General features: G+C 47.2%; 1 protein-coding gene across 2 annotated transcripts in view; it reads right to left on the bottom strand.

Moving 5' to 3' along the window:
- Window positions 1-6,686, bottom strand: part of ELMO2 (engulfment and cell motility 2) — a 40,253-nt gene extending 33,567 nt beyond the window's left edge. For both annotated transcript variants that reach the window (XM_012742975.2, XM_012742974.2), the window contains exon 1: window positions 6,605-6,686. The gene's annotated coding sequence lies outside the window, so the exon portion shown is untranslated. The remainder of the gene's footprint in view (window positions 1-6,604) is intronic.
- Between the last annotated feature and the right edge of the window lie 6,459 nt (window positions 6,687-13,145).

The following is a 13,145-nucleotide window of genomic DNA, read 5'->3' as shown; positions in this document are numbered from 1 at the left end:
TTACTCCACACAGCAACACAGTCTGGTATGTTTTTGTCCCCACTTTACAGATAAGAAAATGGAGGCACAGAAAAGTTAAGTAGCATCTCACATACCTAGTAAATAGCACAGCCAGAACTTAATCCCAATTGTTTGATGTTAGAAAGCCAAGCGAAAGCAAGTAGCTCTGTACCTGGCCCATAGCAAATGCTCTGTGGAGATTTTGGGCTTGTGTATATGAAGCTGAGAGACCTTTATAACAAGAGCTCACTAAGGTAACAGAAAACAGTACCCAACTATCTAAAGGTGGTCCACATTTTCTTGTGTGGTACTCAGTCCTTCACAATCTAGCCAGATTCTTCCCTGGACTACTTGCTATTTCTATGAGGCAGGCCACGTTCTTTCAATTCTTCCATACAGTGTACACTCTCTTCCTTCCATTGACTGTCAGAAGAGCTCTTATTCAAGCTTCAAAGCCAAGCTCAGATGTCACCTCCTCTCTGTACCATTTTCAGCTTTCTCTACCTTTCCCTGACAAAACTAAATAGGGTGGGGCCTCTGTGTTCCCACAGCATTCCATTCATACTACCATAAGGATCCCGTCATACTCCATTACAGCTACTCTATTATAGTTATATAATTATACATCTCTTCTTAGCTCCTCCTCCAGGGCAGGTACAACCCTGTAGTCTCATAACCTAGCACAACATCTGAAATACAGTTAAGGTTCAGTAAGTGCCTGTGTCTGCTTAAATCCACCAGCTCTAACTTCTTCCACTCCCGTGAACCAGGGATGGTTCTGAGCAGACAGGAATTGGCATGAATTGTTCAGGTTGTCTGGTGGTCCTCTGTGTCCCACTATCTGCCAACTACATGGTATTTCCATTGCTTAAAGCTTTGTTTTCGTATCTAACATTAGAACAAGTCTTGCTGAAAAATCAGATTTAGCACCCCTGACTCTTGTTAAAAGAAAGAGGAAAATATCCCTCTGCTTTTCTCCCTATAGAAATATCAGGTGATGGGAGAATAGAAGTAATTATATTCTCTAGATAATATTCCCAGGATAAAGGATCTCCTTGTAGGGAACCCTTTTAGCACGTGTTTGCTTACTCTCTTCATTTTCATTTTTAAAAGGAAGTGGAAATTAGGTCGAAGCAATTCAATAACATTGCAAAATTCTCAGGGTTATAAATAGCCTCTTGCTCCACCACTCAGCAGTGCTGCAGTTCAATAGCAAACAGCCAGGATAAGGGAGCCATAGTTCCTCATCTAGGCCCAGGGGACCCCTTCCAGATTAAAACCTCTCCACCCTTTTTCCTCCCACCCACTTTTAAAGCATCACGGATATAAAGATGATTTGGAAAATTTGAAATGCCACAAAACAAGAGAGGCACACAATGATCTGAAGAAGATAATTCTACTATAAGGCCTAAGAATGAAAGCCCAGCTTTTCAAATACAGAGCTGGGGTATTAAAAAAGAGAAAAATAGCAACATGAGTGTCTCCAATGGCGGCCTGGTCTCTAAGTGGCTTCTGGAAGATGAGCTTATAAAATCTGTACCTTACAAAAGGCCCCATGGAGTTTTATCAATCACCCATGCAGTGACTGCTTCATGAGCTGGATTCTGACAGCAGGGTTGGAGAACCTAACTTAAGGAAGGAAGTGAAAGATGATCCCCTCCCATTAGTAAGGAATTCAGATGAAGATTTCCAGAAGGTTTCCAGCTTCCCTCCCTTTCCCCATTCCATTAAGATAAGGATGGTATGTGCTCTTTGTTCTGTTCTTTTGTTTTTGATTCAGTGGGGAATGCCTGGGTAAGTTTGGTTTAGATTTCCTGCAACAGAATGCAACCTCACTACGAAGGTAACTACAGGTCACACTCTCTTTCTAATCAAGAACACGATCTCAATAGAGGCTTCCCTCTCTGAGATCTTCTTATCTGAGAAGTGACTCAACTTCCCTTAGTTCAGCCCACTGAATAAGGATGGGGCTCGGAGGTGCAGAAGAGGGTGGATTCAGTTGGCAGAGATTCAGGTTCTTACATTTACTGCTCAAAGCCCTGGGAAGGACCACCATACTAACAGCAACTGAGATTCCTTTTTGTTGAAATGTGTTGGACACCAGACACCCAAACATGCTAAAAGCCACTATCTTACATAGAGGAAAAGTGTGGTGAGTGAGGGTTTGGGGACAGGGTGACTGTTTGGGTTTCTTCATCTTAACTCCTATCCTAAGAACTGCCTAGGTTTCCTTTTACCCTGCATAGACACCTTCTATAGCATTCCTATACTTAAAGAATAGTGTTTAAACTCCTCAGTAGAGCATTCTACCATGGCTTTCTGGGTGGAACTGGCTTTCAGACTCACCCTTGCAGATGCTATGTTCTCACCAGACCACCTGTTCCCTGAAAAACCCCACTCTCCTGAGTCTGTACTTCCGCTGTGCTATTATTCTCTTCTCCTTGTCCAGCTGTCAAACTTCTACTCAACCTTCGGGGCCAGCTAAGGAAATCACACTTCTGTGTGGCTTTCCTAATCCTCTCACCTCAGGTAAGATTAATTGCACCCCCATCTGCGCTCCCAGTCTTTTACACATGCCTTCATGCACATACTCAATTCTCTGTACACTTGTACTCAATTTTCTGTGTGCAGTCTCTTCCCTGCTACTAAAAGTGTAACCTGCACACCAGCAGCATCGGCATGCCAGGAGCCTGCAGAAGTAACGTGGAAGCGCCCCTCCAACCCAGACCTACCAAATCCGAATCTGCCATCAAAGAAGATCCCAGGGTGGTTCAGGTCTGGGAGCTCAACTCGGTTGCCTATCATCAATGCCCACCTCAGGCCATTTAAAAGCTCCCTCAGAAGATTTTAATGGGCAGTGGTGGAGACCCACAACTCAAGGATGGTTGGCATCCTGAGGGCAAGGACTCATGAAGCCTGTGTCTACGCCCCCACCCACATGCTTTCCACCCATCTGCAGCAGGGTGCCTGGCACACAACTGTGTCCATAGAATTCTACATTGAAAGTACTCTCTAGGGTGATTCCAGGCCTAACTGCCTTGAAAAGAGAATAAAAATTCCTGACAGAGGATTATCAATTGCCTAGAACATTCCACAACCCTAACTACAATAACTGAGGAGATGGATTTAGAAAGGGTCAGTGTTTACTGACTATCTGCCTCAGTTTTGGAAAATGAGAGGAAACAAACTGAGATGGAAAATACAGATGAACTTCAGAAAAGTGTTTGCCCTCAAGAGACTACCAGAGACTACTGTGGCTGCCAGGGAGACGGAGCTGGGCTAGCAAGGGAGTGCAGTGTTCTGTGAAGAGTCCTGGGTTATGATGGAAATCTTGGGCTGTGGGCCTGACTCCTTCAACATTGACCACAACAACATGGCATTGTTCTCAGTGTAAAATCAGGCCAAGCCCTCTCATTACATAAAAAAGGGAACTGAGGCCCAGAGAAGCTGGCAAGGCCACATCACCAGTTTGGGACAAAAGAAGGCCTTGGCCCCCCTTCTCACGTAGTCCTTCCCCTGAAGCACAGCTCTGTGGAAGCACAAGGCTCTCTGGACCAAGGTCCTGATCTACATGAGGGGGTTGCACTGGATGTCGTTGAGGTTTCTTCCAACCTTGATCTTCTAGTGAGGCAGCGCAGCTTAACAGGAGCTTGTGTTCTAGAGTGGGAAAGACCTGGATCTGGATCTCAATCTAATAATTTTCTCATCTCTGTAAAGTGGGAATTATAATCAACCCTGTCCTGTAAAGTCGTTGTAAACATTAAGTGGGACAATAAAGCATTAAGCATAATAGCAGAATTCTAACTGTGAACTTGAAGAAATTACAAAAACACTGTAACCATGTTTCCCCAACATAAAAAGCCCTACCTGTCAAGCAGGTATATATTTTGTATATTGATTACAAAATGAGAGATTATATGTGAAGGCATTTGGGGAGAAAAGTCGATATAAAAGGGAAAGCATTTGTTAGTGTTGTACTATTATTGATATTACAATTTCCTAGAGGAAGAACTGTGGAAAGTTTTTATAGATAGTTCCAGAGCAGCAGCCAACAATGTCTGGCACATAACAGGTGCTCAACAAATCTTTTCTTGTGACTCAAATTAAATCAGCATGCCTAATGGGGTTATAAATTCAAATGCCTTAAGTAGCCAGGCAGGTAAGTAAATAAACCAAGTACCCTCCATGTGGGGACTGGGCAAACTGCAAAGTACCACACTGCCTAGAGGAGTGGAGTTCAAATTCAACATTTTTTATAACATACGCAGCTTGGCCAAGACAGCCACTGATGTGTTGCACATCACATCATCTAGTCATTTTACGTGATCCAGTCTTGTCTTGCTGAGTATACCATAAGTATCCTGAAGATGAAGGCTGTGACTTATACTCCCCAATCACCACAAATGGCCTAGAACAGCACCCAGCCTCACAGTAGGCACTTGGTGAGCAACTGTTAAACTGAAACCCAGACTGTAAACCCATGACCAGTACTCCCAGCACCTCTGAGATGCTGCAGGGTGTTTAAGTTTTTCTACCCAGGTTCTAGGACCATGCTGAGTTAGCACAGGCTGGGCTGAGGTATGTTGACTGGGTCGAAGAAGGACTTGCCTTGCAGGTTTTTCTTTGATAGCATCAAATATGCTTTTTCCTGAGCCACGTCGGCAGATGTTACTGCTACATCCAGACACATTATCTTGGCCTGGGACATGCTAGACTGTGCCGTACACTGCCATCGTTTTTAAGAAGTTTGGTCTCCATTTCCTGCACCCCCAAACTGTCTTGGCACCTCCTAGAGGAAGAGTGAGGTACAGAAAGACCAGACTGAAGCTTAACAGATGGAGGTCCTAATCCCGCCTCTTCTGCTCATGACCTCTAGGATGGTCCCTGGCAGGTAACATCTTAAAGGAGCTTCGCTATTTTTATCAGCAAAAAGCAGATAACAATAGTTATCTTAAAAGAAGTCTAGAGGAGATTAAACACCATCAGGTATATAAAGTGTCTAGCACTACATGGCCCCATACCACAGTCCCTAGCCATATGTGGCTACTTGAAAAGTGGCTACTGTGAAGTGAGATGGGCTGTCCTCAGTGTAAAATACACACCAGATTTCAAAAACTTAGTACCAAAAAATGTGAAATGTCCCATTAGTAAGGTTTTTATATTGATTACATGTTATAATAATGTTTTGGGGGTTAAATAAAATATATTACAATTAATTTCACCTTTTAAAAAATGTGGCTACTAGAAAATTTTAAATTACATATATGACTCACATTATATTTCTACTGAACATCATCTAGCACAGAGCTTGGCACACAGAAAGTATTCCAAATGTTGGTCTCCTTCCTTCACAGGTAGGACATCAGAGACCACAGTTCACATCCCCTTCCTCTTGCCAAACCCAACCCCCCCTAAATAAATATCATTTATTTAGTAGATATTTGTAGTGTCTGGCCCTGTGCAAGATGCTGGAGACACAATAAAGGGCAAAGCCACCCACTATCTTCTTCCTTGTGGATCCTACTGTCTGGTGGGATGGATAGACAGGCATTAATACTTTCGTAAACAAATGCAAAACTGCAGTTGTGCAAGTGTTGTGAAGAGGTATTAATACACAGGGTGATGGAAGTGGAGAACTGACTTGGTCAAGGACTCAGGAACCAGGGATGCCTCCCCTGTGGAAGTGACACCAGAGCAAAGATTTTAAGGATGAAGAGAAGTTTATTAGCCAGGGAGGAAGAGCAGCCCAGGGAGAACACTAAGAACACTTAGTGAAAGGCACTGAGGAAGGCAAAAGCCTGGGATGTAGAAGGAACAAAAAGAGGCCAACGTGTGGAGAAAACTGAGCAAGTGGGACTAGTGGACTGAGACTTGGGAGAGGTCGGTGGGACCTCCATGGACTGGGGGATAATCTAGAGCTGACCCTGCAAGGAGTGGAAAGCCGGCCAGGTTCATGCCCGCGTGTCCAGATCTGATCTGCATTTTGAAAAGCTTTCTCTGGGCAGGGTGCGAGGCGGGCAGAAGAGCGGCCCCAGGGCTTGTGGGCAGACCAGTTAAGACACTGCAAGTGTCAGGCAGGAAGCGACAGGCCTGAACTGAGGGGTGAGCGGCCGAGACAGAAAGTAGATGCACGGGGGAGCGAACGGCTACTGCGCCGGCAGGATCCACGGGGCGCGGCGATGGACGAGGTCAAGCTTGACCCCGGGCTTTGGAGCCGTGCCGCCCCGCCCCGAAGGTCCCCCGGCTCCCTCCAAGCCTCTCCCATCCCCTCCCTCCCCCTTCCTCCCACCTCCTCCTCCCTCCGACCGCTGCCCGGCCCAGCCCCCGCGCCTCACCGCCTGGCCCGCCCTCCTCCCCCACCCGACGCCCCTTCTGGGTCCAGGACCCGGTCTCCCCTCACGCCCCGCGGACCCTGCTGGGCCGCGACCCCTCGAGGGCCGGACGAGCCGGCGCGGTCCAGCCCAGGCCCGCCCTCTCCAGTCCCTCAGCCCCCAGGGCAGATGCAGGCCGCAACCCCGGGCCGGCCTCTCCTCCCTGCGTGCCTCGGGCCCGGCCCCTCTCCGCCGCCCGGCGAGCCCCGGCCCCTGGAGCGCCCCTCACTCACCAGGGCGCTGACCTAGGCCCAGCTCCCGCGCCCGGGTCTAGCCTCGGCGGCTCCTCCAGCCTCCGCCCGCCCCGCCTTCCTGGGACCCCGCCCCGCGCAGGCCGGCCCAGGCTTCGATTGCTCCGTTTCGCCGTCACGTTGAACTCTCTTTTTTCAATTGGATTGTTTATCTGTCACTCAAGAAAGGGCGGGCCCAGCTGCCAGTTGAGGGAAAAACGCCGGCCGTCCCCGCCCCCCTACTAGAGGCCTCTTAAAGAAACAGGATGCCATTTCCCGCGGGCTTCAGGTCTGGAGGAACGTGATTTCCCAGCAGACCCTACAGGCAGCTTTTTTTTTTTCCTCCAAACTTTCCCCCCCCCCCCCCCCCCCCCCCCCCCGCAGTCCGAGAGTGAAGGAAAAGGCTTTGGCTCCTTGTGACAAATCAGGTTGTGAGGACTAAGCTGTGCTCTGGTTTCACTCCCTTCTGTGCCCAGCGGGCACTTAACGCAGCTCAACAGTGGGGATAACTGTGGTTTGGGGAACTGAGTGGGAGGTGACAGTCGTGTCAGAGGCACCACCGAGATGGAGCTAATTATACCGGCACCCAGGGCTGCCCGTGGGCGCTGAGCAGAGGCAGAAGGGTACAACTCAGCTGTACTGTTGGTAGGGATCCGTGGGAGGTGGCATTCGTCACTGCACCTGCGGATCGGAACAAGGCCGGGCACCGCGCCAACGACTCACCCCTGCTATTTCTCTTAATGCTCACAGCAGCCCTGCGATGTAGGTCGTATGCCGATCCCCTTGTTACAGAAGAGGAAACTGAGGCTCAGAGAGGGTCAGAGACCCTATAACTGGCGATGGGCAGAACAAGATGCCAAGCCACGCCTGCTTGATTCCCAAGTTTATCCTTTAATCAATTCGTCTAGAAGATCCTGACAACAATCCCGGGAGGTAGGTATTTCATTGTCCATTTTACAGATCAAGAAATGGATACTCAGCGAAGAGACTAAATAGTGACTACCACTTACATGGCACTTCACAGTCTGCGAAGCAGTTTTACAGATGTTGTTTCGTTTGATCCTCAAAACGTCTTGGGATCAAGATGATTTTTATTAGTCCTATTTTACAGGTGAGTAAAGTGATGCTCAGGGAGGTTGAGGCTTAGTCAGAGCTAACACTGCCACTGCCCTGGCAGAGGTTGCTCTTTCACTTTCTCACTGGCTGGCCCCAGCCTTGGCCTTGTGATGATGAAGACGTGCTGGGAGACAGACCCACAGCATATAAGGTGCCAAATGAGCAATGGAGCCGAAAGCTACCTGCTGACCTGGGATGCTCACTTCATGCTTTTATATGAAAGAAATAATCTTTATTCTTTAAGTCACCAACTCTTGGGGGGAAAGGAGGTGTTTGTTAGAGCCAACCCTGTACTCACCCAACACCGAGAGTGAGAACCTCCTTAAATTTTGTGCCCTGGGTGCTTCACTTGCCTCATCCAGTCCTGGCCCTGCTTAATAATGCACATTTATCCAAGGAATGAATCATTCGCTTTAGCTTTACAATTATTTGGTCTTTTTTTTTTTCTTGAATATGCAAGTGCAGGTTCTTTGATTGCAAGTCTTGGGAACCAATTCTGGCTAACTTTATCAGGAAAGGATTTCATTGGCAGGCTAGTGTCCAACTCACAGAGGTGACAGAAGTTGGAGAATCAGGTTTAGAAAAGGACGGAGAGCAGAGATGCTTGGGAGCTTAGGTAGCCAAAATTAATCAGTTCCATGCGTTTCTCCACTTCCTTGATCAGAGCTTTCTTGGATCAAAGTCCTTGAGCAAGAGTCCAATAGGCCAAGCTCTGGTTAACATGTCTATACTTCAGCTAAGAAAAGCAGGCATCTTGGTTGACTGCTCCACCAAGACTGACACTAATGAAGAATTCCAGATCACTCTACCTACATCCCAGCTGCTACTACTGGGCAACTGAGATCAGGGACTCTGTTTTCAGGCTGGGATCAAAGAGGAAGAGGACCTGCAGCTGAATGTCATGATTATACAAACCCAACACAATGTCTTACATATGGTAGAGCATAGTAGTTAAGATCCTCAGCTTTGTAATCATATAAAGCTCTCTGCTGCTTACCAGCTGTGTGTCCCTGGGTAAGTTACCAGCTCTCTCTGAGCCTTGGTACCCTCATCTGTACAATGAGGAGAATACAATACCAGCCTTAATGGATTGTTGTGAGAATTGAATGAGTTATGGTAAATACACAACACTTAGCACTGCGCCTGGCACATAGTGCCCAATAAATTGTAAATTTAAAATTTTTTTTAATTATAGTAGGCTTTCAATAAGTATTTACTGTGTGAGTGAACTAGCTATAATTAGTTCCCCTAAAATCACATTTGAAACTGGAACATATCAAAATACTCCTCCCAGTTCTCTAATCCACTTGACCGTACATACTTGTGAACTCTGTCATCCCCTTTGGGGCCTCACTTCCCTCCTTACCCAACTTAGAACCCTGGTCTTCGCTGTAACCACTCCCTTGTGTTCACACTCAACTCTCATGCTCCTTTCTCGCTCCAGTTATTCACCTGGAGAGTCCCAGCTCTGCTCAAACCCAACTCACCACCATGCCATACCTATGCCCAGCTAGTGAAAGAGGCTGGAGAAAAATACAGAACCTTTCTGGCTCAAGTGGGTCCTCTGCAACCGCAGGGTAATCCTGCCGTTGCCCTTGTCAATTCGCTGTCACTTGCCCAGAGGCTATCTTGCATCTTCTCTCTTCTGCCTTCAACTCTTCACTTTTAATTGAGGACCTTATTTCTTTGGAGGTGAAAAACAGAAAGAATAAGGAGAAAATCATCTCATCTTCTCATCTCCAAATCTACCAATCCACCCCATCAGCACCCTGCTCCTGTGTAAGGGCAAAACTCTGCAGTTGTACCCAAGATTTCCTCTCACCTCGGAAACTCTTCTTCTGCAGTTATCCCCTGCAACATCAATGCTTTTGTCTTTCTCATCAGCATCCATGTGTGCTATAATAGGGCACATCTTTGGAATGGTGAGGAGCATAATGTCAAAAATCTTTACCATGTTCTACAACTGCGGTCCCCAACCCTGGGCCATGGACTGGTACTGGTCTGTGGCCTGTTAGGAACTGGGGCTGCACAGCAGGTGAGCAGTGGGTGAGCAAGTGAAGCTTCATCTGTATTTACAGCTGCTCCCTGTTCCTGCATCACTGCCTGAGCTCCGCCTCCTGTCAGATCAGCTGCAGCATTAGATTCTGCATTATGGTGAGTTGTATAATTATTTCATTATATATTACAATGTGATAATAAATAAAGTGCACAATAAATGTAATGCACTTGAATCATCCTGAAACCTTCACCCACCTCCCTGCCCGGGGGGCCATGGAACAACTGTCTTCCATGAAACTGGTCCCTGGTGCCAAAAAAGTTGGGGACTGCTGGTCTACAAGACCTTAAATCATTTGACACTTTACTTCTTTGACTTAATCTATTTCTACTCTCCCCCTAGCTCACCGCTTGAGTCTTACAGTCAAATTTCCCATTCTTCGAACACAGTTCCTTCTAACCTCCGTGCCTTTGCACTTGGTGTTCCCTCTCCTGGAATGCTCTTCCCCTGGTCATCCCATGGCTTACTTCTTCACTTTATTAAGGTCATGCTATAATACTTCCTTTAGACAAATCTTTCCTGGCCACTCTATCTCCTATAATCCAGCCCCTCCACCCCACTCTGTTCCCTTAACCTGCTCTAATCTTCTTGCTAGCACTGGACGTCACAGTATATTGCTTTTTGTTTTCTGACTTTCACATTTGTTGTAAGCTCCATGATGGAAGGGATGTTGACTGTCTTGTTCATAGCTGTATCCCTGGCACTTAGAGTGTATTATGGGGTCAATATCTTATTTATTGCATCATTAAATAAACAAAAATAAATCATGGGTAAATGGAAGGTCTCCATGAACTTCACATATGTTTGAATCTTTCTAAACACTCATAAGTTAAGCATGACCCTTCTGACATACAATTATTATCAAAATACAATCCCTGCCACCCCACCAGAAGGAATTTTATCTGGTAGCTCATAAACATCAAAACTTGCATTAATCTGCTAAAGGAAATAGAACTAACATTTATTGTGGGTCTACTATCTGCCAAGATTTATATTGAAGGCTATTTTATACATTATCACACTTAAAACTGTCAACTTCCTATGGTATACTAGAGTGCCCATTTTACAGATCAGGAAGATTGAGGTTTAGAGATGTGAAAAAGCTTGTTAAGGCTGCACAGCCTGGGTGGTACGCAAGTCAGTTTGACTTCAAAGTGCATGTCTTTCTTTTTATCTTACCCTGTGGAAACAACATATCTGGGCATGTCATTCTTCAATTCATTCTTTTTTCACACTTATGAAGCCTGGATACAGACGAGACTATGTGCTAAGGTTTTTACATGAGTTCTCATTTGATCCTTCTGTTCCTATGAAGCACATACTGTGACCACCCTTATTTTACAAATGAGGAAACTGAGGCACAGGGAGTTTCCCAGGGTTATATGGCTGAGTGGTGAAACCAGTATTCACACCCAGTTCTGTCTCATTTCAAGGCCTCTGTCCTTTCTGCAACACTGTGCTGTCTCCCTTAAGACAACTCCCTGCCTCAGATAGAAAGACAAGAAAAATGGCTAAAACAGGCGAATAAAGTATCGTTAAGAAAATTCATGGTGACTTGGTTCTTTAAGCGGGAAGAAAAGGGCAGGAGGCAGACAGCCAGTCTAGCATCAGCCCTTGCGGGCGGGGGGTTCACATAACTCACGAAAACTTAATTTGTGAAGATCGTTCTTCCAGGAACTGGGGGGTCATCGCGTATTTGTGCTGGCGAAGGGCGAGGAAGGGCGGGGGGCTGGAGACGGCGGGGAGCAGCGGCCTGTGGGCCCCGGCGGGAGACTGGCGCCCTCTGCTGGCGGGCGCAGGAGGTCACCCCGACATCTAAAGGAAGGGGGGAGGTATTGGGGGGTGTCAAAAAAGAAGGCATTGGGGAAGCATAGTCAGTGAGATTTGAGACATTTCTAGCACACATGGTAAATAAAAATAATAGCTATCACCTACCAACATAACATTGAGGTGGGGGGCAGGCGTTGTTTTAAGGATTTTACATTCTTTTATTTACTTCTAGGGACTTTATGCATCTAATTTAACCTTCGCTCCAACCCTCTGAATTAGGAATTGCTGTTATTCCTTCCGTTTTTTCACAGGAGGAAGCTGAAGCACAAGGGGTGTAAGTAATCTGTTGCACAACTCACACGGCTGGAAGGAGCGGACTCTGACCTTCTTTCCTGTCTGCGCTCTGGGGACCACGGCGTGGCCAGTCTTGCGGTCTGGAGCGCCCCCTGGCAAGTCTCCTGTAAAGAGCTTCGCTCGGAGCAGCCAGCCAGTCAGCCGTGACTCAATAACTTCTTAGAAAATGGTAACCATGCTAGGCCTTGGTGGGGAGTTTGCTTTTCTGCATGCAAGTTCAAGGAGGCTATGGATTCCTCTGGGTGACTGGTCTTAGAACCCACTGCGTCTGTCTGAACAGGTGATAAGCCCCCAGCCAGCGCGGGGCTTGGCCCCAGGATCTGCTTGTGCAGCAGTAAAACCGTGGCTTACCATAGCAGCAGACAGTCCTGATGAATAATGTAAGATATGTGGCAACCGGTGAGGCACGCCCTCCACCTCCCCCACAGTATGGCCAAGGCCTTAGACCTTTCGTTACTGGCATGTGGGCAGGTGAAGGGGTTAGAGGTGGAGGGAAAGGTCAGGGCTGCTGGGGAAATGGGGCCAACACTCAGCAGTCCCAAGTGGCTACTACTTACCATGCATATAGAAGAATTCCCATATTTTTACCAGTCCGTATGGCTGTGCTGGCTGCATATTGCTGTCCTTTCTGTGGGTCCTGGGGCAATTTGCTTGACCTCTCTGAAATGCATTATCTTCACCTGTAAAATAGGGGAAATAGTAGGAACTGACTCATGGGGCTGGTGAGGGGGTTATGTGAGATAAAGTGAGTAAATGTCCTGCATCTACCTCAAAGTAGCATTCAGTCAAAGGGAAAGTGACCTGACCAGATGTGCATGTGTGTGTGTGCAGGAGTGTGGCTTGTGGTTGATGCAGCAGGGAGAACGATACAGCCTCGCCAACCCAGGGCCCCTCTGTTGCACCATGCCTGGCCTTCATCCTCTGCAACTGTAGCCGGGCCTGGAGCTCAGAGCCTCGGGGTGCTGGGGGTGCCTTCACTGGTCTACGCTTCCTTTACTCCAGTAAACGTCTCCTCGAGTTTCACTGCACTGGCCTGGTTTGTCCAGAGTAGCTGCCCATTTTTTGAAAAATGGTGCAGGCATCACAGAAGAAATGAAGGCCCACTCTTGCCAGAAGGCCTGGTGGCAGTGGGGGGCTGGCTGGGGGAGGTGACCATGTGGAGAGGCCCCGGTCTTTGTAGGAAGACCTCCACACATGATGGTTTATCTGTTCTTTCCACAAATACTTGTTGAGTACTCAATGGATGCT

This window comes from Microcebus murinus, chromosome 16 (assembly GCF_040939455.1).
Source record: "Microcebus murinus isolate Inina chromosome 16, M.murinus_Inina_mat1.0, whole genome shotgun sequence".
NCBI lineage: Eukaryota > Metazoa > Chordata > Mammalia > Primates > Cheirogaleidae > Microcebus > Microcebus murinus.
The sequence above is the reverse complement of the archived record's forward strand: the minus strand, read 5'-3'. Positions and strand labels throughout refer to the sequence as shown.